We start from the raw sequence: 24,734 nt of genomic DNA on the forward strand, positions 1-24,734 counted from the left end.
TAAAGCTAAAGAATAATATTTTTGGGGTTGTTTTTCAAGTATGTAAAATATCTAGGGCTGTGACTTCCACCTAGGTGTTTGCCTAACGGGGTGTGGGCTTTAGAGCGGGTTTTGTTCGTCGGGGTGTATTATAGCAATCAACACACAATTACCCACTTAATACCTCTCGGTAACAGAGTGGTTTTGTCCAATTTGGCTTTCTCAAGTCCAAATGGGTAATGCACAAAACAGTTGATAGATGCTCAAGTCGGGTTTTACTATCTCTAGATTCAACCCTTTAATTGGGACTATCAATATCTTGAGTTCATCCCAATTTGTTGTTGGCCAAGTTTTCCTAGACTAAGTCTCTCTTTCTCAAGTAGAACTAAGTCAAATAGGCTTGAATCAATGTTTGCAACCATTAATTCTAAAATTATAACAAGAACTAGGCTATATTACACACCCAACCATAAATAATCCCTAAATCAAACATCCATTAGGTACCCACACTAGGGTTCGGCCACAAACCTAGCTAGAAATTTAGCTACTCATAGTGGGTGATGAAGAAAATAAGGAAAAAAAGATGATTAAACTCATATTTAATGATAAATAGATGAAAATCCAACGTAAAATTGACAAGCTATGATAAAGTTTCCTCAAACAGTAAAGAAAAATGACTACCAACTTTCAGATGTTCAAAACTTAACCTAATTTTGTGAAAGTAGTCTATTTATACAAAGCTAGAATTTTCGGACAAAATTGTCCTTTAGAAGGTTCTGCGGCCGCACAATTCTGTGTGTGGTCCGCACTTTGCTGCAGCTCTTGACAGGAGTGGTTTTTGCAGCCGCACAATTCTGAACTGCGGCCGCAATTCTTGAGTTCTGCGAACCGCACAATTCTGGGTGTGGCCGCACATCTTGAGTTCTGCGGACCGCACAATTCTGGGTGCGGACGCACATTTGATTTCTGCGGACGCACAATTATAGTGCGGTCCGCAGGTCTTGATTGTCTTGAATTCCCAACTCTCTGAACCTTGACTTCTGTGGCCGCACAATTATTGTGCGGTCTACACTTTGCATTGCAGCACTGTCAAATTTTCTTCTTGTTTTACGGCCGCAGACAAAACTCTGCAGTCCGCACTTTGGCCTTTTTGCTTGATTTTTGTCCTTGTTCACAATCACTCCTTCTTGAGTTGAATTTCATCACTTTGGCTCATTTTCCAATACTCCTGCAAGTAAGCATATTTCATCAGTTTTCGGGAATACCTTTAGGCATTTTTGAGCTAAAACGAAAGTCAGAAGGTGAAAATAAGTAGTCAAAATTCCCACCAATCAGTAACGAATAAAACGGTCGAACAAATGTTATGAACCCTTCTCAAAGAATGAGAAGCAAATATGCAGGAATTGATATAGGAAACCGTACAAAACATATTACTGTTATGGCGTGCAACTCGATCCAAACATGGTACCATTGCGGCGTGCAACCGGATCCAAATAACGCACCCATGGTGGCGTGCCACCCGATCCACTCATAATAATAAATAAGGACATACTCATCAAGCCATAATGCTTCTACCTATGGAATACCGAATATTGGCCATAAGCACGCTAAGTGCAAAAATACAACTTTAGGGAAACAGATAGCGCAATACGCCATAAAACCCAAGCACGACTAAGGTGCGATAAATGATCTACATCACGAGAGCCATCCTGCTCATCTAATACAACAAGCTACACAGGACCACAATACATGTGCGAATAATCATGCCGTCTCAATCCGGAACAAACTCCCACAGTTCACAACCAAAGGACTAGGGCACCTTCTAGGCATAAACTCTCACATTAGTGACAATACCAGAATCTCCATACTTGGTTCCAATCTTTAACAATCAAGTGACTAATATGTCATACTTATACGATTTCTCCGTGGAATACTCTCTCACGATCTTTCGCACCAGGTAGCAAAGTCCGTACATCCATACCACCAACCATTCGAATCCTGTAAAGCATATAAAGAATCCGCAATTCAATACACAAATCCTCTTACACAGGACACCGTCCTCAAGTGACATTAAAGAAAATGCCAGCTTACTCTGAACATCTTAATTTCCCCTGCTCATTTGAGCCCGTGACATTCTTGTCAACACCGAAACACAACCTTGATTCTCAACTTTCAAATTCCCATGCCGCTCACTGCACCTATCATGCCGCCTTGCGAGAATACACGAATTCATCATAACTCCTAAACTACCAGTAGAATAAACACTTTATTGGCTAGAAGCCTTTCACTTAACTCATTTCCGAAGAACCAATGCAACACGCAGTTGAATTCCCAAATCTTAGAAAATACAAACCTCAAGTCGTGATCTAAACCGCTGGGACTCTTCCGAAATCCATTTACATAACAAGACCATTCAAATCCAAAACTTCCCAAAGCAATCAAGTTATGGTGGCTGCCAAGCCCACATGCACAACTACAAACCACATGTATAATTTCACACACCGAAGGGGATGATCATTGCCACGATCATGCTGGTTCAACCATTACTAACCGACCCAACTTCTTTCAATTTACTCTAAACCTGACATAGAAATATAATAGCCTCATTCACAACATAACGAACTCAATCCACACTCATCCCGAGTGACCCGAATTGCGAGACCACATCGTCTCAATACCCATGAATCGTCTCATACCCTTTTCAAGTGCACAATAGCATCTCCAACTGGTACACCCATTTTACAAGACCTTTCGCAAATCCAAAGCTATTTCTTCTTTTACTCTAATACTGCACTGCATACCCGATGATTACATAGAAAATTCCTAGTCCCGTACGTAATATTCTGTGAAAACTCGATCCTTAACCACACCACGACCCAAAGTCCTTAGGCACTGCACTTAAATTCTTGAACCTACTAGAACCGTTGTTGAGAGTCACCCACTCTAACAAGATGAATCTAACCAACTTCAACACTCTACGAGCACCTAAACACGCTCCCGGAGAGGCAACCAACTAAATTCTTTCTCTTGTACACTACATTCACAAGAAGCATAACTCTGAGTCTTTCCAAAACCTGTACTTGAATTGATAAGGCGAAGTATGACACACATTTATCAAGTTCCTTGTTCGAATTACTCCTGATATTTTCTTTTCTTAGTCATAAATAATCCACCAACGCATTGATAACCAGAAACCGCACAAGCACACAGCCATGTGATCCAATCGTAGATTGTAGGGCTCCCCCACTTAGCTTTAAGCTACCATCACATAATGTAGAGCCTACAATGATTCCTCCTTCTCATTTACCATGATCACATAACGTTAACTAGCTAAATTTCTCGAAGTCTTTTGTAAAGCCTTTCATAAACATTCTGAATCATCGGTCACAATCAGATATTCGGCCTCTTACCGGATAGAAAGTAGTATTCTTCGCAGAAACTTCATCAACATCATGCAACCGCTAGCCTGCTCACAGGAGATAACCCACCTGTGGAATTCCTTACTAACATCTTCCGACGGTGTTGCATGGGGTACAACTATCACGTAATCAGTAAATCCTCAACTCACGCTCGCCCACCAACTGAATAAGTCTGCTCCTTCCCTATTGACTTCAACTAAAAGTTCAACAATACCTTCCGAATTCAAGTCACACCGCATCTGAAATGATAATCAAATTTTCACACCCCTCTTCATTTCAAGCAACTCCTTTCTGCCATATTCAACCTTTCTTCATATAGCGACCACCATTCCGAATAAAATTCGTAGGCCAAATAACCTTCCATCATGATTCCGTATACCGTTCTGCACTTTCTCAAGGCACGCGCCTATCCTACCACAGAATCCATACGCTAATATTCCACTCTTACTTCGGTTAAACTATCTCCTTTAAACAACTTCTCAATCTCTGCTCTTCATACTTGACCTGCTAGAACTCCAACCACTGCAAAACACTTCCTGCCATGTCCTCCCTCATACTTTGTTGCCCAAAGGTTGCATCAAATCAAAATCTATCTCTGTAGAACCTGAACCAATAAATTGTTACTGACATTAAGCCTCTTCGAAGATCATCTCCCTTGAGCCATCAATATTAGATATACCAATTCGATCCCGAACCGCTGCACACCGCTATCTATGACAACCGCCCATCAGACATCATCTAACAACACCTTGTCCCGAAGGCAAAAATAAAGAATATCATACCACCGGCGAACCTTAATGCGTTCAAACAAGGACGACGACACCGCATCAAAATGAAAATTCCACCACGCTCGAAAATATCAAGCTCGTTACTTCATCAACCAAACCTGGACATCTATAGTCTGATTGCCTTTCCTTCGCTGGAATTAACTGTTGAACCTATAAATCATGCACTAAGAAATCCCCATTTCACATCATTCATTGCCTCGACACATAATCAAGAAGCTTACCATTACACAAACATTGTGTGATAACAACGTATAGACATCGTAGCCATCCATGTACAGTCTCGAAACTATAGAAAATATGGATATTGAGCTGGAACAAAAGAACATCCTTCCGCAAGGTGACGATAATGGCATGCCCGAGCACGCAGGGAAAAACACCCCGCACCACGTCCGCAGTACCACTACCACTCCTCGACGCCCAATTGATAACATGCACTTTCCATCGCATAAGATTGGGTAGGACAAAAATAATGACACAAGCCTCAATGGAATCGAACCGCACGATGAGGAAATTAAGAAGGGAAGTGCTCCTAATAGCCTTGTCGCCTCTCGAAGCTAAGTACAGACGTATCTGTACCGATCCACAAGACTCTACTAGACTTGCTCATGACTCGTGAGACCTAAGTGAACCTAACACTTTGATACCAAGTTGTTACGACCCAAAATCCGCTAAAGGTCGTGATATCGCCTAACACCGCCGTCAGGCAAGATAATGGTGATTTACCAATTTAATTACTCATTTCAGTATTTTGGAATCATGATTTTCATTAATTGAACAACATCAAATAGAATTTACCGAGTAAATAAAAGTATTTACATAATTACCACAACGAACAACTCATAGGAAACCCCCAAAACCCGGTGTCACAAGTGCATGAGCATCAACTAGGAAATATAATAAAATACAATATCTGTCTGGAATACAAATTAGACAGGTGAATGTAAATAACTCAAATGGAGACTCTGCAGGCTGGGATCGTGACATGAAATACAGCTCACGGTAAAGTCCATGCAATAGTCGCGCCTCTGCGCCCAAGAGATCACCAGACATATATGTACCTGCACAAAAAGTACAGCAAGTGTAGTATGAGTACGTAAATCAATGTGTACCCAGTAAGTATCTAGCCTAACCCCAGAGGAGTAGTGACGAGGGATCGCTATCAATACTTACTAGTGGTCCAATAAGACAGATACAGTAGAAGTAGATAGGTGTGAGTCAGAGTAAATAAGCGAAATAACAAGTATAATACGTGGTACAATCCTCCTCTCAATAATGACTCAAACTATCAGCCAATAGCTACCTCCTCAATCGGAGTATATATACAATGGACCTTACCAGATAGGTCGTCACAGTTCAATCAGTAAAAACTCACAGATATGATGGCTACTTGCCAATTATTATGCACGGTTTCATAAGAGTATTTTATAGAAGTGCTGAGGCATATGGCCCGATCCATCATAATATTTCCGAACCATATATACATATATTTTATTATCTAGTTGAACGGCCTACTCAATGAGAGTGTGGTACATAATCTTGTTGAGGCGTACGACCCGATTCCATTATAGTGTGCACATTGCCGAGGGTCGAATGACACGAACCATAGATGTACCTATCCTGCCGAGGCAAACGGCCCGATCCCATTAGAATAAGAAGCTTTGACGGGTCCTTGACCCCACTCACGAATAGGCATAATATATATATATATATATATATATATATATATATATATATATATATATATTAAGGGAAACCTTTCGGTGAAACGGAATACGCGGAAGAATTTCGTAAAAGTGGTAAAATCATTTCGTGGCTAATCATGAAGCCCGTTGAATCTCTACCATATCGATTATATCACTCTATGCATGTCTTTCAAGTCCCAACAAAAAATAAAGGAATTTAATAGGCAAGAGACAACTCAAATAGTACAATTAGAGCATGGTGGGAACCTAAGTCTACCCGGACATAACATGAATCTAGCTACGTACGGACTCCTGTCACCTCGTGCATACGTAGCCCCCGCAATAAGTAGCACATAATAAATACATCACCTAGGGGTAGCTTCCTCCTCACAGAGTTAGACAGGAGACTTACCTCGCTCCGAAGTTCTATAACCGGCTCCAAAGCCTCAACACCTCAAACCAAAGCCCGTTGATCCAAAACTATTCAAACAAATGTTCAAACTAATCAAAAATATATTCTAATACCCATAATTAATCATTTAAAACAATTCCCAATTTCGCTCGAAAAGTCGTAAAAATCAAACCTCGGTCACGTGCCCGGATTCAGAAAATTTTTGAAGATAAACCTTACCCATAATCTTACGAACTCAAACATATAATTTACTCTCAATTCCACGTCCAATTTCATGGTCAAAATCCAAGAATACCAAATTCTAGATTTTCTACCATAAATCCCACAATTTCTACAACATCGCATGCTTAAATTTACATATAAATCATGTATTTAACTCACAATGTATGGGAATTACTTACCTTTCCATAGATGATGAAAATCTCTTCTTCAAGCTCCCTAACAATCGCCCAAACCAAGTGAGAAAATGAGGGAAATGAGCAAAACCCGATTTTAAAACAATCTGCCCAGACGACCTTCTGCACCTGCGGCTCCGCACTTGCGGAAAATTCATCACAGGTGCGGTTCCTTCCAAGCAGGCGAAATCCGCTTTTGCGGATCATTTTTTGCTCCTGCGAGGCCGTATCTACTGTACCCCACATGCTCATGCGGTCCCACATGTGCGGAGATCTTCCGCTTCTGCGAGCCCAGCTGCCCATCTCGTTATCCACTTCTACGGAGCACCCTTCGTATTTGCGGGCTTGCAGATACGAAAATGCACTCGCATCTGCGGCTGTTCCAGCCTAGTCCAAAAGTCACTTCTGCGGCTCCGTACCTGCGGTCAAAACCTCGTAGGTGCGGTTACACCAGATGCCAGTTGCTTCAGCCTTCCTCCCAAGTCCAAAATCGATCCGTTTACCATCCGGAATCCACCCGAAGCCCTCGGGACCTTAACCAAATATACCAACATGTCCCAAAATACATTACGAACTTAGCCGAACCTTCAAATCACAACAAACAATGCCAAAATCACGAATCACACCCCATTCAAGCTTATTGAACTTTAGCACTTCAAACTTCTACATTTGATGCCGAAATCTATCAATCAAGTCTGATCGACCCCAAATTCTGTACACAAGTCATAAATGACATAACTAAGCTATTCCAAGGCTCTGAATCCCAAATGGACATCGATAACAATAAAATTTACTTCAAGTCTAACTTAAGAATTTCTTAAACTTTTAAAATACCAACCTTCCATAATATGTGCTGAAATGCTCCCGAGTGATCCGATACTCAACCCGAACATACACCCAAGTCCAAATTCATTATACGAACCTATTAGAACCTTCAAATCCCGATTCCAATATCGTTTACTCAAAAGTCAAACATTAGTCAATTCTTCCAACTTAAATTTTTTGAAATTATAATTTTCTTTCCAAATCAACTCTGAACCCAAAATTTAATTTCGACCACACGAACAAATCATAATACCCGAAGTGAAGCTACTCAAGGCCTCAAACCGTCGAACGATGTGCTAGAACTCAAAACGACTGGTCGGGTCGTTACACAAAGCTTCCAAAGTCAAAAGTCCTCTAAAATTCAGATTTTTGGTGCATTTATAACATGTAGGAACGGGCCTAGACGAAACTACCTTTTCCAAGCTGAATTGTGACAATTGGATCGTGGAATTACACTGGCGCGGCGTGGCATGCGCCATATTAGTGAAGATTTTCAGAGAGTTGATTTTTCATTCTACAGGAATTTTGCACTAGCGTCGCGCGCCCCGATTTGCATGGCGTGAGGCGGTACTGTAATTTTTTTAGAGTAATTTTGTTTTCTCACTTTTTGACATCTAGACTTGGTTCTCGACCCCCGAACGTGATCCCGACTTAAGTTTTTGGGCTTTTTGAGACTTCAAAGCTCCAACTTGTTCAAATTAGTTCCAATTTATCTTAATAGCTCGGAATCACTTCCTGCAAGGTATAAAATACATAATAAGTGCAATATACTAATATTTAAGCTCAAACACAAGTAAAATGCAGTAATTGGAGTGCAAACTATGACTAAAATACGAGATTCTAGCCTACCATCAGTATTATTATGAATCAATCCCATCCCAATAAGAATACCACCAAGTATGTCACACAAATAGATCTTGGGCTGAGAAGAAGCAATTGGTCCAGGCCTTCACAAAGGTTAATTTTGTATCCAGTTTGAGGGCACTCGGTATTGTCGTTAAATAACACAAGGTATCACATTCAGAGACTATCGTGAATTATGTGAAAAGGCATTTCTGGTATCTTTACATCCCCAATTCTGTATATGTCTTTCTCATCTCCTTTCTTCTTAGTTCTGTTGCAATCTCCCCCTACTCTAGTTAGTGTTTGCCTTGTAACTTCAGTTTAATGTTCAATATAATCGATCAGTTCTATTGAAAGAGAGTCATCTACTCTTAGTTTGTTACATTTTGCGCATTTAATTTCTTCCATCCAATTAACATAAATATACTCTTACAATAAAAAGACTATTAGAAATTGCTCAAGGAATCAGGCACTTTTGCTTCTAGTTAACAGGGATATGCATTATGTAGTAAGTCATTTATGTATTGCCTAGAAAACCAAGTCTTTTAATACTATATTTATTTAGTGTTATGTTCTTTTTTACTAAAAGAATTCAACATGGTAACTTAATTCCAATAAAATTCTTTGCAGAATGAAATAGAATCCTTCTTTTTTATTGTATAAAGTTAAAAATTGTAGGAAACTCAAAATGACAAATATATAGTAGACAACAAAATTCTATATATTATTTCATCAAAATATTAAATTCTTAATTAATTTTAAAGTCTAAAATATTATTCATCTAGTGCTTATTATTACTATTTTATATTGAACACGTTTGAAGCTTTCGGTTAAGTAGTCTTTCAAGTCTCTGTGTCTTTACTTTAGCACTATATTGAGAAACTTTCCTTATTGTAATCTAGTCTTCAAGGTTACAAATATTAGTAGGTATCATAACTTCGAATTATAGTATTTTTTATGTTACATCGTCAAATAAGAAAATAACTTGTGTAAGATAAAATTATAATTGATTTTAATAAATATTAGAAAAATAATTAACTGACCATTCCTAAATAGTTGAAAATTGATAAGGAAATTATTAATAAGCAAAATTTTAGTTGACTAAAAAGTTCTAAATATTAGAAAAATAATTAAATGACAATTCCTAAATATTGAAGAATTAATTAAATGACTATTCCTAAATATTAGGAATATAATCAAATGACTATTTTGTCTCTGTGAACTCTATTCTAAAAGGGTAAAAAAGACGAACAATATTTCGCTAAAGGCTTTCATGCTTTTGGTATAGTATAGATATAGATTATTATTATTATTATTATTATTATTATTATTATTATTATTATTATTATTATTATTATTATTATTATTATTATTATTATTATTATTATTATTATTATTATTATTATTATTATTATTATTAGAATTTAATATACTTTCATTCACCAAACTGATTTTTTTCTAGGATAATCGTTTTTATTGAATATATTTTTTTATGAAAAATGACCAATACACGTTGTATCTTATAAATCGAAATATAAATGTAACGACCCGATCGGCCGTTTTGAGAATTCGCGTCACATTCGTCTCGAGCAACTTCGTATCATGTATTATGACTTGCGTGTATGGTCGAGTTCGGTTTTCGGATGATTCGGGATTGATTTGGAAGAACAATTCTTGTTTTAGAAGTTTAAGTGAAAAGAGTTACCGGAGTTTGACTTTTATGTAGACGATTCCGGAATGGTATTTTGATGATTCCAATAGCTTCATATGGTGATTTGAGACTTGGGCGTTTGTTCGAATTTCGTTTTGGAGGTTCGTAGGTTGATTTGATACATTTTGGTGAAAGTTGAAAAGTTGAAGGTTTGGAAGGTCGAGAGGTTTGACCGGAAGTGACTTTATTGATATCGGGTTCGGATTATGATTCTGGGAGTTGGAATAGCTCCGTTATGTCATTTGGGACTTACATATAAAATTTAACGTCATTCCGGATTGATTTGATATAATTCGGCGCGAGTCGTAGAGGTTGAAAGCTCATAAGTTCAATAAGTTTGATTTGAGGTGTGATTCATAGTTTTGACGTTGTTTGATAAGATTTGAAGCCTCGAGTAGGTCTGTGTTATGTTACGAAACTTGTTAGTAAGTTCGGACGGGGTCCTGGTGGCCCCGGGTGTGTTTTGGACGAATTTCGGAACATTTGGATCATGTTGGGTGAAGCTGGTTTGGGCAGAGATATGGTGTGGTCGCACTTGCGGATCACTGGGTGCACGTGTGGTAGTCACAAGTGCGGACGAGAAGGTTCAAAAGAGAGATGATGGGGAGTTGAGGTTTTGTGCATCTGCGATCTTACTCCCGTAGATGCGGCCCTGCATGTGCGAGTGTGTATGCGCAGGTGCGGTTATAAGCTGATTGGAAGACCCCGCAGATTCGGAGTTTTTTTCGCAAAAGCGGCTGCGCATGTGTGTTTGGCTGTTCGCATATGTGACACCGCAGATCCGAGTCTTGGACGCAAGTGCGGTCAGTTGAGATTTTTGTTGTTTGCGCATCTGCGATGAATATTCCACAGATAAGGCTTCGCATATGCTACTGTGAGTCAGCAAAAGCGGAAGTGGTGGGCAAAATATTTATAACTCGAGGGTTTGCCTATTTTTATAATATCTTGTGTTGTAGACCTCGGTTTTGAGCGACTTTTGAGGGGTTCTTCATGTGTTGGATTGTGGTAAGTATTCTTTACCCGGATTTGATTATATTTTATGATTTCGTCTTTGTTTTTACCATTAAATTAGTGATTTGAATTGAAAAAAATGAGTTTTTGTTAAATCTTTCAAAAATGTAAAAGTGAGGATTTGAAGGCTAATTTGATGTCGGAATTGGATAATTTTGGTATGGTTGAACTCATATCGGAATGATGTTCAGACTTTGTGCATTTTGTCTGGTTTTGAGGTGCGGGCCCAGTGTTGACTTTTTTATTTTCATTAAAGATCGAAACTTTATTATCCGAAATTATTTCTTATGATTTTTATTTATGATATTAAGTTATTTTGGCTAGATTTGAACCGTTCGGAGGTTGTTTCACACGAGAAGGTTATTTTAGAGTATCAGTTTAGCTTCTTTGAGGTAAGTATCTTGCCTAACTTTGTGGGGGAGAGGGGGGGAGAACTACCTCTTAGGATTTGAGTCGTTTGTGCTATTTGTATTATGCGAAATTCGTGTATGCGAGGTGACGGGTACGTACTCGGCTTATATATGGAAATTGACTGGTTTAGACTCTTAGACCTCTTTCATGTATTTATTTGGAATTTGTTAGCACATGTTGTATCTTTTATTCGTCATGTATACTATCGTATGCTTTATTTGAAGTTGTCGTTACATGTCACATTCTTTACTTGTCGAGTTTGCTCTTATATGTTTTATTTGAAGTTGTTACCACTTTTACCATTATGTAATTTTTTTTATTATTGAGTTACTTTTAGTTGAAATTGTTGTACATGATATCCTTTTTATTGCCGGGTTATTCTCATGATTTTTTACATAATTGCTAGTTCCCTCCATCTCTTTCATTGTTAGCCTAATTCATACACTAGAATCCGAAGTTTTCCATTTCATGGAAATACTTTCATTATCAAGGTTATCCTTAAATAAATAATTGGAATTGAGGTTATCGAAAGTCATTAATATATTTTAATTGAAGTTGTGTTTAAAAGGGGGCATTTTTCCTTGTGAGTTACTTTCCCGTTCATTTTGTTGTTATTGAAATTTTATACACATTATACTTGAGCCGTGGGCTATTTGTTGTGAAAATATTGGTATTGTTGGATCTTTGGAAAGTTTGTGACTTATGGGCACTTGTGTTACGAGTTGATACATCGTGTTGTTGTGATGTTAGCATTTGTGAATTGTTGTATGGTTTGGTTGTTGTTATGCGGAGTATAAGGGTGGAATTTCACCGTTGTTGTTATGCGGGACATAAGGGTGGCATCTTACTGTTGTTGAATGTACGGAGTGATATGGGTGGCTATCAGAGAGATAAGGGAGGCAATATCAGGGATGATGTGTGATGGCTTGGGGACATCGTGTTGGTGATTTTCGTGTGATGGTGTGATTTTTCCTTGTGTATGTCGTACATCTTACATGACTTGTTGTGTTGCTTCGATGAGCTACTCGATGCCTTGATATTACTTGTTGACTTGGGCAGTAGTAGTACACTCGCACAAGCATACACCGTAGCATGCCACTTATACTAGCTTAGGAGTATGAGACTTGACATTTAGTGATCATGCCCATGTGTTCTTGTATTATCTGTTTTCATGTGGATATTGAGCTTGTGACCACGCCGGACGGATTGTGATATTTAGCCTGTGACCACGCAGGGCGGATTGTGATATTGAGCTTGTGATCACGCCATGCGGAATGAGATATTGGCACGTGAGTTGTCCCTGCGGTTGTGAATTGAGATGCGGGCACAAGGTGCCATGAGCATATGATGGTGGGTTGAGACCCGTGACTTGTGACTATCAGATGAGGTATCGCGGGTAATTTCTCTACGAAACTTATGTTAGAACAACTTGATGTATTGGTTGTCATTGTGTTCCTTATTTTGTTTCAACGGTACTTTCATGGTGTTCCTATTGCCTTATAGTTTACATCAGATGTTGATTCTTGTTGCCATTTACTGATTGCTGTTTTTCATTATTAGCTTTATACTTCTATACTACATAGGTTATTTTGTCTAGTGAGTGTCTTGACTTATACCTCGTCACTACCCCACCGAGGTTAGTCTTGATACTTACTAGATACCGACTGTGGTGTACTCATATTGTACGTCTACACATTTTGTGCAGAACCAGGTATTGGAGATGTCAGACTCGGACAGAGTTAGCTTGTTGATCGCGAGGATTCAAGGTAGAGCTGCTTGGTCGTCGTAGTCCCTTAGAGTTTTTTCCTTATATTGTACTGTCAGCTTGGCACTTGAATAATATTGTATTTCGATCCTTGAGATCTTTCCATGTATTATCAGTGTTTGTGACTCTCTATTACCAGTCTTGGGAGGTTGTTATGATTATTGCCGCGTATGCTCATTTCTCTCTTGTTTCGGTATTCATATTAAACTCTATTTTAAATTATCAATGTTAAAAGCTGGCCTAATTATTATAGTAATTGGCTTACTTAGTCTTAGAGGATAGGTGCCATCACAACATCCTACAGAGGGAGTTTGGGGTCGTGACAATAAATTAAAGAAGAATTTTCGGAAACCACTATTGTTTAGTGGCTATTAACTTTCTATAACTATCATATATATAATTACTTCTTATATCTACTATTTAGTTGTTACATGACCGTATTCACATTATTGTATTCATGAATATAGTAGTGAAATTGGCCTCCTACATAGGGAAATTTAGCTGTGTGACTGTATTTACTGTATTCACTCTACTGTATTCATGAATACATAATTATACATTGTATTTAGTTCGACTGTATTCATTAATACATAATTATACATTGTATTCAGTTCGACTGTATTCAAACAATAAAAATCACAAAACACAGTGATATTCGACTGTATTAAAAAAATACAGACCTTCGAAATACATAAATACAGGAAAGAAAAAATATATATATATATATATATATATATATATATATATATATATATATATATATATATATATATAATATTTGAGTGTATTTATACATAATACAATATATTTGTATCATTGTATATGACTAAATAGCAAAGAAGAGAAGAAAGTCGGAGATGGTATTTTCCGCCCAAGCAAAATACTGTATACATTGTATTAATACTAAAAATAAAGACGAACAAAAATCCGGCCCTCAAATCTTCTCCGACGTAGCCATGACCAGATCTATTCGCCTAAGAGGATGAGCCAATAGTGGATGATGACGCTGGCAATTCTGACGATTCTGATCACGACCACGATGATGACGCTAACGATTTTGCTGATTTGATGGAGAAGAGAGAGGATTGAGAATCTTGCGGATAGAGAGAGAGAGAGAGAGAGAGAGAGAGAGAGAGAGAGAGAGAGAGAGAAGGAAGAGAGAGAGAGAAAGAATATAATTGCCATATTTCATGCCTCAATGGTAGGTATAAATAAATACTCCCTTCATTTCAATTTAGATGAGGTACTTTGATTCGGCACGGAGTTTAGAAAAAAAAAACTTTTAAAACTTGTGGTCTTAAAAGTTTAAGGGGAAAAAGTTTTGTGGGACCATGATATTTGTGTGGTTATAAAAACTTCTCATTAAGGGTAAAATGGGTAAAATGAAGAGTTTAAAATTTAATTATTTCCAATTGTAGAAATGTGTCATTCTTTTTGGAACAGACTAATAAGGAAAGTGTGTCATCTATATTGAAACAGAGAGAGTACCTATTTTGCCATAAAATAGAAAAGGTAGTTATAAGTAATAATATTTAAAATTATTTTGATTTATAATAAATAAGATGTAATAATTAGGTATAGGAGGTAAAATTTCCTAAATTAATACATAAAAATGAATGACTCATATGTTGGGGCAAGGAGGCCCTAATTTCATCGACATGATATGTTGGGCCTTCTATTTGGCCCACGTTCAAAAGTTATTGTGTACCAAAGGAAATTGCAACTTTAATAAAGACTACATTTACAACGAAAATGCTTTTGATGTCTCCTAAAGCTCAAGGCAAGAAGCCAATAAGGCGAGTAAACCTGGATAAATGTGTCCTGTAAAAAAAGGGATTATTTTCATTGACCTTTTGCAGAAAAATTTAGTTCATTAGACTAATGAGGAAATAATTTGAATATCGGCCTCAAGAAAGACCAGATGCGTATTGTGATTTCTTACGTATATATTTTCCAAATATATTGATATGTGTGAGAAGGGATGCCTTGGAGCAACTGTAAAGTTATCTCCGTGTGACTTATAGGTCACAGGCTTGAGCCATGGAAGCAACCACTAATGCTTGTATTAGAGTAGGTTATCTACATCACATCCCTTAGGCTTCGTCCCTTCTACAGATCTTGCATGAACTTGGAATGTATGCCTTATGCACCGAGCTACTAGATTGATATGTGTAACTTCATATGTAAAACTGACGCATTGAGTGGTCTTTTAACGTAATAAAATGTGTCTAATACGTTTAATTGCCTAACATATAGTGGTCAAGTAGCTTATAACGATGTTTGGCGTGAGATATACCAAATCGTAATTCGTTTGAACTTATAACTTCGAAATATTTTGTTGCTTTTTTATCTAAAATCTCCACTAGTATAGCAGAAAATTGGAACAATAGCAAATATGACAACTCAGTAGGGTTATTAGATTGTCGTCCTAAGAAGTAAACATTAATTTTTGGGTTTTTGCTTATGGGCTGGAAGTTCAATAGTTCAGTGTGATGGTGTTGGATGGATGTTTTCTTGCTAGCCTGAATTCATTAATCATTCACAGTCAATATAATGAGATCAAATATTTTCTTCCATATGCTCAATGCACTTTCTATTTTGTATTTAATTTCCAAGTCTTTTTATTTTTAGAGAATCCTTTCAAAGAAAAGGACCTAGTCGCCGCATATTATCGTCAAAGGCGGAGCTAAGGGCAGGAGGAAGGAGGAGTATTATGTATATAAATTCAATCTTTTTGAATCCTCTTGGATTATTCGTATTCGTAATTTCTTCACTTTTTCAATTCCCTTAATGAAAATCTTGTCTCTGCCACTGGCTATCACGAGAAAATTAAGAAAACAAGTTTGAAATAATGCATCTGTCTAATTTCAAGGACCAAAGACTCGTGATTAAGCTTGAATTTGCCACCGATTAACATTATATTCTATTAATAATTAAGTTAGGGTTTGACGCATGAGATAAAAATTGATGATATTGAATTCCTGAGCTAGATTGATTGACTTTACGGTTCATGTAATGGGTGAGGAGTAATATGACATTTGGTCCATTGTTGATTGACCCATGATATGGTATTGGGAATTTTGAAATGTATGATTTAAAATCGCACATGGTGCTTGCTAATGGTATACAAATTATGAATATATCAAAGATACTAAGGCCGTCTTTTTTTTTTTGAATGACTGTGCTTATATTTGTTTGGTTTACGCCTACTCCTTATAATAGCATGATCATCTGTTCATTATATGAGAATACTAATAATATTCTTCAATCATAATATTTTTGTAATTTTTAAGTTCTTTTTTGTTTAGATTTGGTTCTCAAGTTGTTTGGTAGGCATACTCCATTAAAAAGGTAAATTTAAAAGTTATTGAATTAAATTAGAAATTAAAAAATCTTAATATGCAACCTCATTTATCTATTTAGATAATATTAATTTTTTAAATGATGTTCATATCTTATTAAATACTCCCTCAATTTCAATTTATGCGAACCTATTTCCTTTTTACTCTGTGCCAAAAAGAATGACATCTTTCCTTATTTGGAAACAAATTACCTTTATGCAATGATTTATATCCACATAAAATATATGTGCCTTATTTTACACCACAAGTTCAAAAGTCTTCTCTCTTTTCTTAAACTTTGTACCCAGTCAAATGTGTTCACATAAATTGAAACAGAGGGAGTATAATATTAATGAATTAGCAGAGATTAGCGTCTAACCAATTTTTGTGAACCACCTTGTTGATTGATAATTAAATAGGTGATAGTTTTGTATACGGGTGAGCTCGGAGTTAGTGCACACCCCAACTTTCCGGTAAGCCAGACGAAGTAAGACTATGAATGTATGAGATCAGATCAAATCTGGGAACTCTTTGAATCGAGGCTAGAATGGGGTACTGGCCACCGGGCCTGATGAGACAACATTCCCCGAACCCAGAACGAGCTCCAAGACCTCGAAAAGCACTACAAACGGTTGCACACGACTAACAGAGGGCCGTAATATCCGCACCCGACCGCATATCACGGCGCGGATCTCACCCGATGTCGATAGTGTATCAGTAATTGACGAGAAAAGAGGATTTTACCTTTTTTAGAATTGTACTAGGGATGAAACTCTCCTACTATATAAAGGGAAAGCTTTTTATTCATTAGACATGTTGTAACACGCATATGAAGGCAATACAAACTTACTTCTCTACTTTCTAGCTATTGAAAAGTTCTTATTTTAATCATTGTTCTTTATATACATTTGGCTTCGAATCGAGGGCCTGGCCGAGGATAAAACTATTGTTCAACTTAAATTCGAGCCCGGCCTTAATGTCACAATTGGTTTGTTTATTCATTTTATCTTTAATTCGTTTATCTAACATTCTTGATTACTTGTGTTGGATCAATCCACATATCCTTAAAATCGCATACAAATTCAATTGTTATCTGTTTTAAGGGTAAATAGTTTGGCGTCCACCGTGCAACTAAGAATAATAGTGGTGGTTTGATACAAAATCTCCATAACACACTCTATTTTACACTTGTTCTTTGAGGTCCAATTTTAGGTCAGCTTAAAAATGCGAAATTCTCAGTCTGCTCATTTGAACATTGAGGCTGATTTTGGCAATCATGGTGAAAACGACAATCTGGTGCCTAGCAACGAGGTGCCCCCTGCTGATCTCAACGGAGTCCCAGTTGCACACCTAGTCGATTCTAACTTGCAGGTGGCCATCGATGCCAACTTGCCTATCGATCCTGAAAATAACGTTCGCGGAGGAGCCCGACCAACGGCTCGAGGAGCGCCCGAAGGCGAAGGCAACAGGATTAGTCTACGGCTAATCATCGAATTGTTACAGGATCAACATGCGGCGATAGCGCAACTGCAAAATCAAAGTCGCGCCCCCAGCAGAGTTGAGCCCGAATCGCCCCGGGAAAATACCCGAAGAAATAAGCAGATTACCAAAAGACCGGGTGAAGCTGAGTTTAGTACCGAAGTGATGAAGATGCTGGAAGCATTAACGAAATGGGTGGAATCAGGTGAAAAAAAAATTGAGGCAAACGATAAGAAGGCGGAGACATATAATTCCAGGGTCGATCAAATCCTTGGAGCACCCCCGATATTAAAAGGACCGGATTCCAAGAAATTTTTCCAAAAGCCTTTCCCTCCGAGCGCGACACCAAAGCCTATCTCAAAGAGGTTTCGTATGCCCGATGTTCCAAAATATAATAGAACCACGAATCCGAATGAGCATGTGACCTTCTACACATGCGCCATTAAATGCAATGACTTTGAAGACGGTGAAATCGAGTCGGTGTTACTAAAGAAGTTCGGGGAAACTCTTTCAAAAGGAGCAATGATATGGTACCACAACTTATCCTCAAATTCCATTGACTCGATCGCTATGCTCGCAGATGCTTTTGTGAAGGCTCATGCCGGGGCCATCAAGGTCGACACCAAAAATTGGACCTTTTCAATGTTAAGCAAAGATACAACGAGATGTTCAGGGAGTTCATGTCAAGGTTTCAAATGGAACATATGGACTTTCCTACGGTTGCGAATGATTGGGCCGTTCAGGCATTCACTCAAGGACTTAACCCCTAAAGCTCCTTAGCTTCGCAGCAGCTAAACAATATTTGGTAGAGTATCCGGCGGTAACTTGGGCCGACGTCCACAACAGGTACCAATCAAAAATCAGAGTCGAGGACGACCAAATCGGGGACCCTTTTGGGTCTATTTATCCCATCAGAACTAACGACAGGTCTAAGAGAGTCGTCGATCATGAATCAAGGTCGGTTCGAGATCGGTATCAACCATACAACGCAGATCGAAGGTGAAACGAATCTGGGCATAACTCTATAAGGAACGAAAAGAGAAGTGTTCGAGGACCCAATAGCCGAGGTCTGATGAGCAAAAACGGTTTCGACATGCCGCTCGGGAGAAGGGAAGCACCAAGATTATCAGAGTATAACTTCAACGTTGATGCAACCAACATCGTATCAACTATTAGGCGCATCAAAGAAACCAAGTGGCCTTGACCAATACAGCCCGACCCTACCCAGAGAGATCCTAACCTGATGTGTAAGTATTATGTCACGTATGGCCACAAGACCGAGGACTGTCGACAATTGATAGAAGAAGTTGTCCGGTTGTTTAATAACGGGCACCTCCGAGAATTTCTGAGTGATCGAGCCAAAAACCACTTAAGGAACAGGGACTACAATAAACAGAACAAACTAGAAGAACCTTAGCACGTCATCAATATGATCATTGGAGGGATCGATGTCCCCCAAGGGCCAATGATAAAGCGCACTAAAGTATCCTTCACGAGGGAAAAGCGCACCCGAGATTACGTCCCGGAGGGAACCATTTCATTCAGCGACGAGGATGTCGAGGGCATCGTACAAACTCATAATGATCCATTGGTGATATCTGTACTTATCAATAAATCTCAAGTTAAATGTGTGTTGATTGATCCAGGAAGCTCGTGCAACATCATCAGATCGAGTGTCGAAGAGCAGTTGGTGTTACAGGACCAAATAGTGCCGGTGTTCCGGGTGTTGAACGGATTAACATGGCATGCAAAACTACTAATGGAGAAATAACCCTACTAGTGAACACCGCCAGGACGATCTAAGATACAAAATTCTACATGATCGAAGGGGACATGAGGTACAATGCCCTATTTAAAAGGCCATGGGTTCATAACATGAGGGAGGTACCCTCAACCTTACACCAGGCACTGAAGTTCCCTACACCGGGAGGAGTCAAAATGGTCCACAAAGAGAAGCCGACCGCAAAGGAAATGTTTGCAGTCGACGAGGTAATCCTGGTGCATGTGGTCTCGACATCAAAGAACATGGAGCCGACCGGGAAGGAAGAAATTAAATAGCAATCACGGATACCGGTTCCGATCGAACCGGAAGGACGATGAGTAGACGAGGAGGAGGATTACAGAGTTCCTAGATCGTTCATAGCTCTTGATGATTCCGATCCCACCAAATCGATAGTCGAGGAGCTGCAACAAGTCATATTGATCAAACACTTACCCGATCGAAAGGTATACCTGGGGACGGGGTTAACTCCTGAGCTCAGGAAAAAACCTATTGAATTTCTTATAACTAACATAAATTGTTTCGCTTGGTCCCATCTCAACATGAAAGAGATTCTGCCGGAGGTAACCACTCATAAACTGAGATTGGACCCGAAGTTCCATCCGGTTAAGTAGAAAAGGAGACCGCAGTCTGAGGTCAAGCATACATTCATCAAGGAGGAGGTTTCTAAACTCCTTAAAATAGGGTCCATTCGGGAAATTAAATACCTGGACTGGTTAGCTAACGTAGTGGTAGTACATAAAAAAGGAAATAAGTTAAGAATGTATGTGGATTATAAAGATCTGAACAAGACATGCCCTAAGGAATCTTTTCCTTTGCCTAACATCGATCGGATGATCGACGCGATGGCCGGTCACGAGATACTCAGTTTTCTCGATGCCTATTCCGGGTACAACCAAATTCAGATGGACCCGGGCAATCAAGAAAACACTTCCTTTATCACTAAATTCGGCACTTATTGTTATAACGTAATGCCATACGGATTAAAGAACGTCGGTGCCACCTATGAATGCCTAGTAAACAGAATATTATAAGAACAGATAGGAAAATCATTGGAAGTTATATTGACGACATGTTAGTCAAGTCCCTTCGAGTAAAGGACCATTTGAAATATTTGCAGGAAACCTTTGACATATTAAAGAAATCCAATATGAAGCTGAACTCAGAAAAGTGCGCATTCGGGGTCGGATCCGGGAAATTCCTCGGGTTTATGGTATCTAATCGAGGGATCGAGATCAATCCCGACAAAATCAAAGCCATAGAAGATATTACCGTGGTGTACAATGTCAAGGCTGTTCAGAGGGTGATCGGGCATATAGCCGCCCTAGGCCGGTTCATATCAAGGTCCTCGAACAAAATCCATCAGTTCTTCTCACTGTTGAAGAAGAAGAATAACTTCTCCTAGACTCCGGAATGTCAACAAGCTTTGGAAGATCTCAAACGGTACCTTTCGAGTCCGCCCTTGCTTCACACTCTGAAGGCGGATGAACAGATGTACCTTTACTTGGTGGTTTCCGAGGTGGCGGTAAGCGCAGTCATGGTCCTGGAAGAGGAAGATGCGCAATTTCCTATTTACTATGTCAGTAGAACTCTAGGAGAGGCCGAAACAAGGAATCCTCACCTGGAAAAATTGGCGCTCGCTTTGCTAAGTGCCTTCAGAAAGTTAAAAACGTACTTTCAATGTCACCCCATATGTGTCATAACCTCTTACCAACTGAGGAACATCATACACAAACCCAAGCTCTCCAGCCAGTTGGCTAAATGGACCGTCGAAATCAATGGGTACGATATCGAGGATCAACCTTAAACCGCCATAAAATCTCAAACTTTGGCACACTTCGTGGCCTACTTTATGCCGGCGTTAATGCCCGAAGTCGAAAGGGAATTATTGCTGACCTCGGGGACTACTTGGGGAATTTGGACCCTTTTTATGGATAGTTCCTCGAACGTGAAGAGGCCCGGGCTCGGCATCATGTTGAAACCACCTACTAGGAATGTAGTTAGGTAGTCTATTAGAACTATGAAACTAACTAACAACGAGGCTGAGTATGAGGCCATGATTACATGTCTCGAATTGACTAAAAGCCTTGGGGCCGAGGTGAGTGAAGCTAAGTGTGATTTCCTCCTCACGATAAATCAAGTCCATGGGACGTTCGAAGTGAAAGAGGAACGAATGCGAAGGTATTTAGACAAGTTACAGGTAACGCTGCATCAATTCAAGGAATGAACCCTACAACACGTGACCCGGAGATCAGAACAGCAAGGTCGATGCTCTGGCTAACTTGGGGTCATCGATTGATGGAGATGAATTTAGTTTGGGAACAGTCGTACAGCTCATAAAGTCGGTGATAGAAGAAGGCCATGCCTAAGTAAACTCAACAAGTTTAACCTGGATTGGAGGAACCAGTACATAGACAACTTGAAGACTGGGAAATTGCCCTCAGATCCCAAAGAATCGAGAGCTCCGTGTACCAAGGCTGTCAGATTTAGCTTAGTCGAAGAGGCATTGTTCAAGAGAATGTTCGATGGCCTGCTAGCTAGATGCTTGGGACCGGGAGATACCGAATACGCCTTGAGAGAAGTTCATGAAGGCATTTGCGGAAACCATTTGGGGGCAGAATCTTTGGTGGGGAAATTAATCAGGGCCGACTATTATTGGACCGAAATGGAGAAAGATGCAAAGGACTCATACAAAAATGCGATGATTGCTAGAGACATGCACCGATAATCCATTAACCGAGCCATATACTCCATTCGGTCCTGTCCCTGTGGCCGTTTATAAAGTGGGGAATGGACATAGTCGGTCCCCTACTATGGGCACCGGGTAAAGCTCAATCCATACTATTCTTGACCGATTATTTTTCCAAATGGGTCGAGGCTCAAGCATTCGAAAAGGTCTGAGAGAAAGAAGTCATTGACTTCATCTGGGACCATATAATATGTCGATTTGGGATACCGTCCGAGGTCGTGTGCGATAATAGGAAACAATTCATCAGCAACAAGGTAAATAAATGTTTCTAAGATCATAAGATTAAGAAGATACTATCAACACCTTACCACCCTAGTGAGAACGGACATGCGGAATCAACAAACAAGACCATACTTCAAAACCTAAAAAAGAGATTGACCGATGCCAAAGGGAAATGGAAGGAAGTCTTGCCCGAAGTCCTGTGGGCATATCGTACGACATCGAAGTCTAGTACCAAGGCCACTCTATTTTTGTTGGTCTACGAGGCCGAAGCCTTAATACAAGTCGAAGTGGGAGAACCGAGCCTCATGTTCTAATATGTGACCAAAGAGTCAAATGGCGAGGCCATGATCACGAGCCTGGATCTATTAGATAAAAGGCGTGAGTCCGCCCAGAAACAATGGATAGAAAGATACTACAACTGAAGAGCCAACCGTCGACACTTCAAGATTGGGGACTTGGTGTTGAGGAAAGTAACATTACACACCCAAAACCTGAATGAGGGGAAGTTGGGACCAAATTGGGAAGGACCATATCGAGTCGTCGGAATTACCGGCAAAGGCTCATACAAACTTGAAGTAGGAAATGGTGTACAACTACCGAACAACTGGAATGTGACACACTTAAAGTGGTACTACTGCTACGGTACGGGTAATGATTATCTTAAAGAATTTTCGTAATCCGTACACATGGGCCTGGGGGTTGACTTTGTTGACTTTACGAGCGGAGTTGAGAATTATTATAAATTGTTAAATTATATGCATTGGAGTATATCTTGATTGATTTTCACCTTGTTTGACTAGTTTCTGATCGATGAGCATTAGTTTGAGGGGTTAGAGAGGCGTTAGAGCCAATTATGAAACTTCGGAGCGAAGTAAGTCTCCTGTCTAACCTTGCGAGGGGAAAACTACCCTTAGGTGATGTAATTGTTATGTGCTACTAGTTATGGGTGCTACGTACGCACGAGGTGATGAGAGTTCGTTTGTAGCTAAAGCATGTTTATGTCCGGGTAGACTTAGGACTTTATCATGTAATATTTAAATTGTTTGGACTCATTATGCTAGCTTAATTAATTGAAATTACAATTGAAATTGATTTATAAACACACACACACACACACACACACATATATATATATATATATGTAGATTATCCTGAGCTTTATCACCTTGAGTTGTTGCTAAGATATTTAATAAACGTAAAGGGGTATATTCACTATTATGCACCTGTATCTGTGTTGTAAGCACGTGCCTTGTGATTCGATAAGTTTCTTTCTCTCTTGTGTGTCGGGCCGAACGCCTCAGCAGTATAATAAATGCATCTATAGTTCGTGTCGCTCGACCCTCGGCAATGTACGCATTATTGTGGATCGGGTCGTACGACCTAGGCATAATCGTGCATTATATCGCTAGCAGCCCGAATATTCACGAGATTATCCTTCCACTGATGCGTGGCATTTCATATGGTATTCCTTATTCATTTGATATTGGCACTTGATATTTTTCAAGTTGTTGATATAGAATACGAGATTGAGAAATTTATATACTTAAAAGAAATTTTTAAAGATTATGCTGGTTACCGTTATATCCCACTATTACTGTTGTACTTCATATTTGTTTAGGATTTAGCATACTGCTTTATTGGACCTCTAGTAAGTGTCGATGTCGGCCCCTCATCACTACTTCTCAGGGGTTAGGCTAGATTCTTACTGGGTATGCGTTGATTTACGTACTTATGCTACACTTTTGCACTAAATGTGCAAGATCTGATAGGTTCATTTGGTGGACATCTGGACGCGTAGGCGCAGCTGCTGAGGAGACTTTATGGTGATCTGTATTCTAGGCTACGTATCGCATCCCACAGAGTCTCTGTCGTACTATTTACTTTATCTTGTCTCATTTACATTCAAGACAAGTGTTGTATTA

Source organism: Nicotiana tomentosiformis, chromosome 4 (assembly GCF_000390325.3).
Source record: "Nicotiana tomentosiformis chromosome 4, ASM39032v3, whole genome shotgun sequence".
Taxonomy (NCBI): Eukaryota; Viridiplantae; Streptophyta; class Magnoliopsida; order Solanales; family Solanaceae; genus Nicotiana; species Nicotiana tomentosiformis.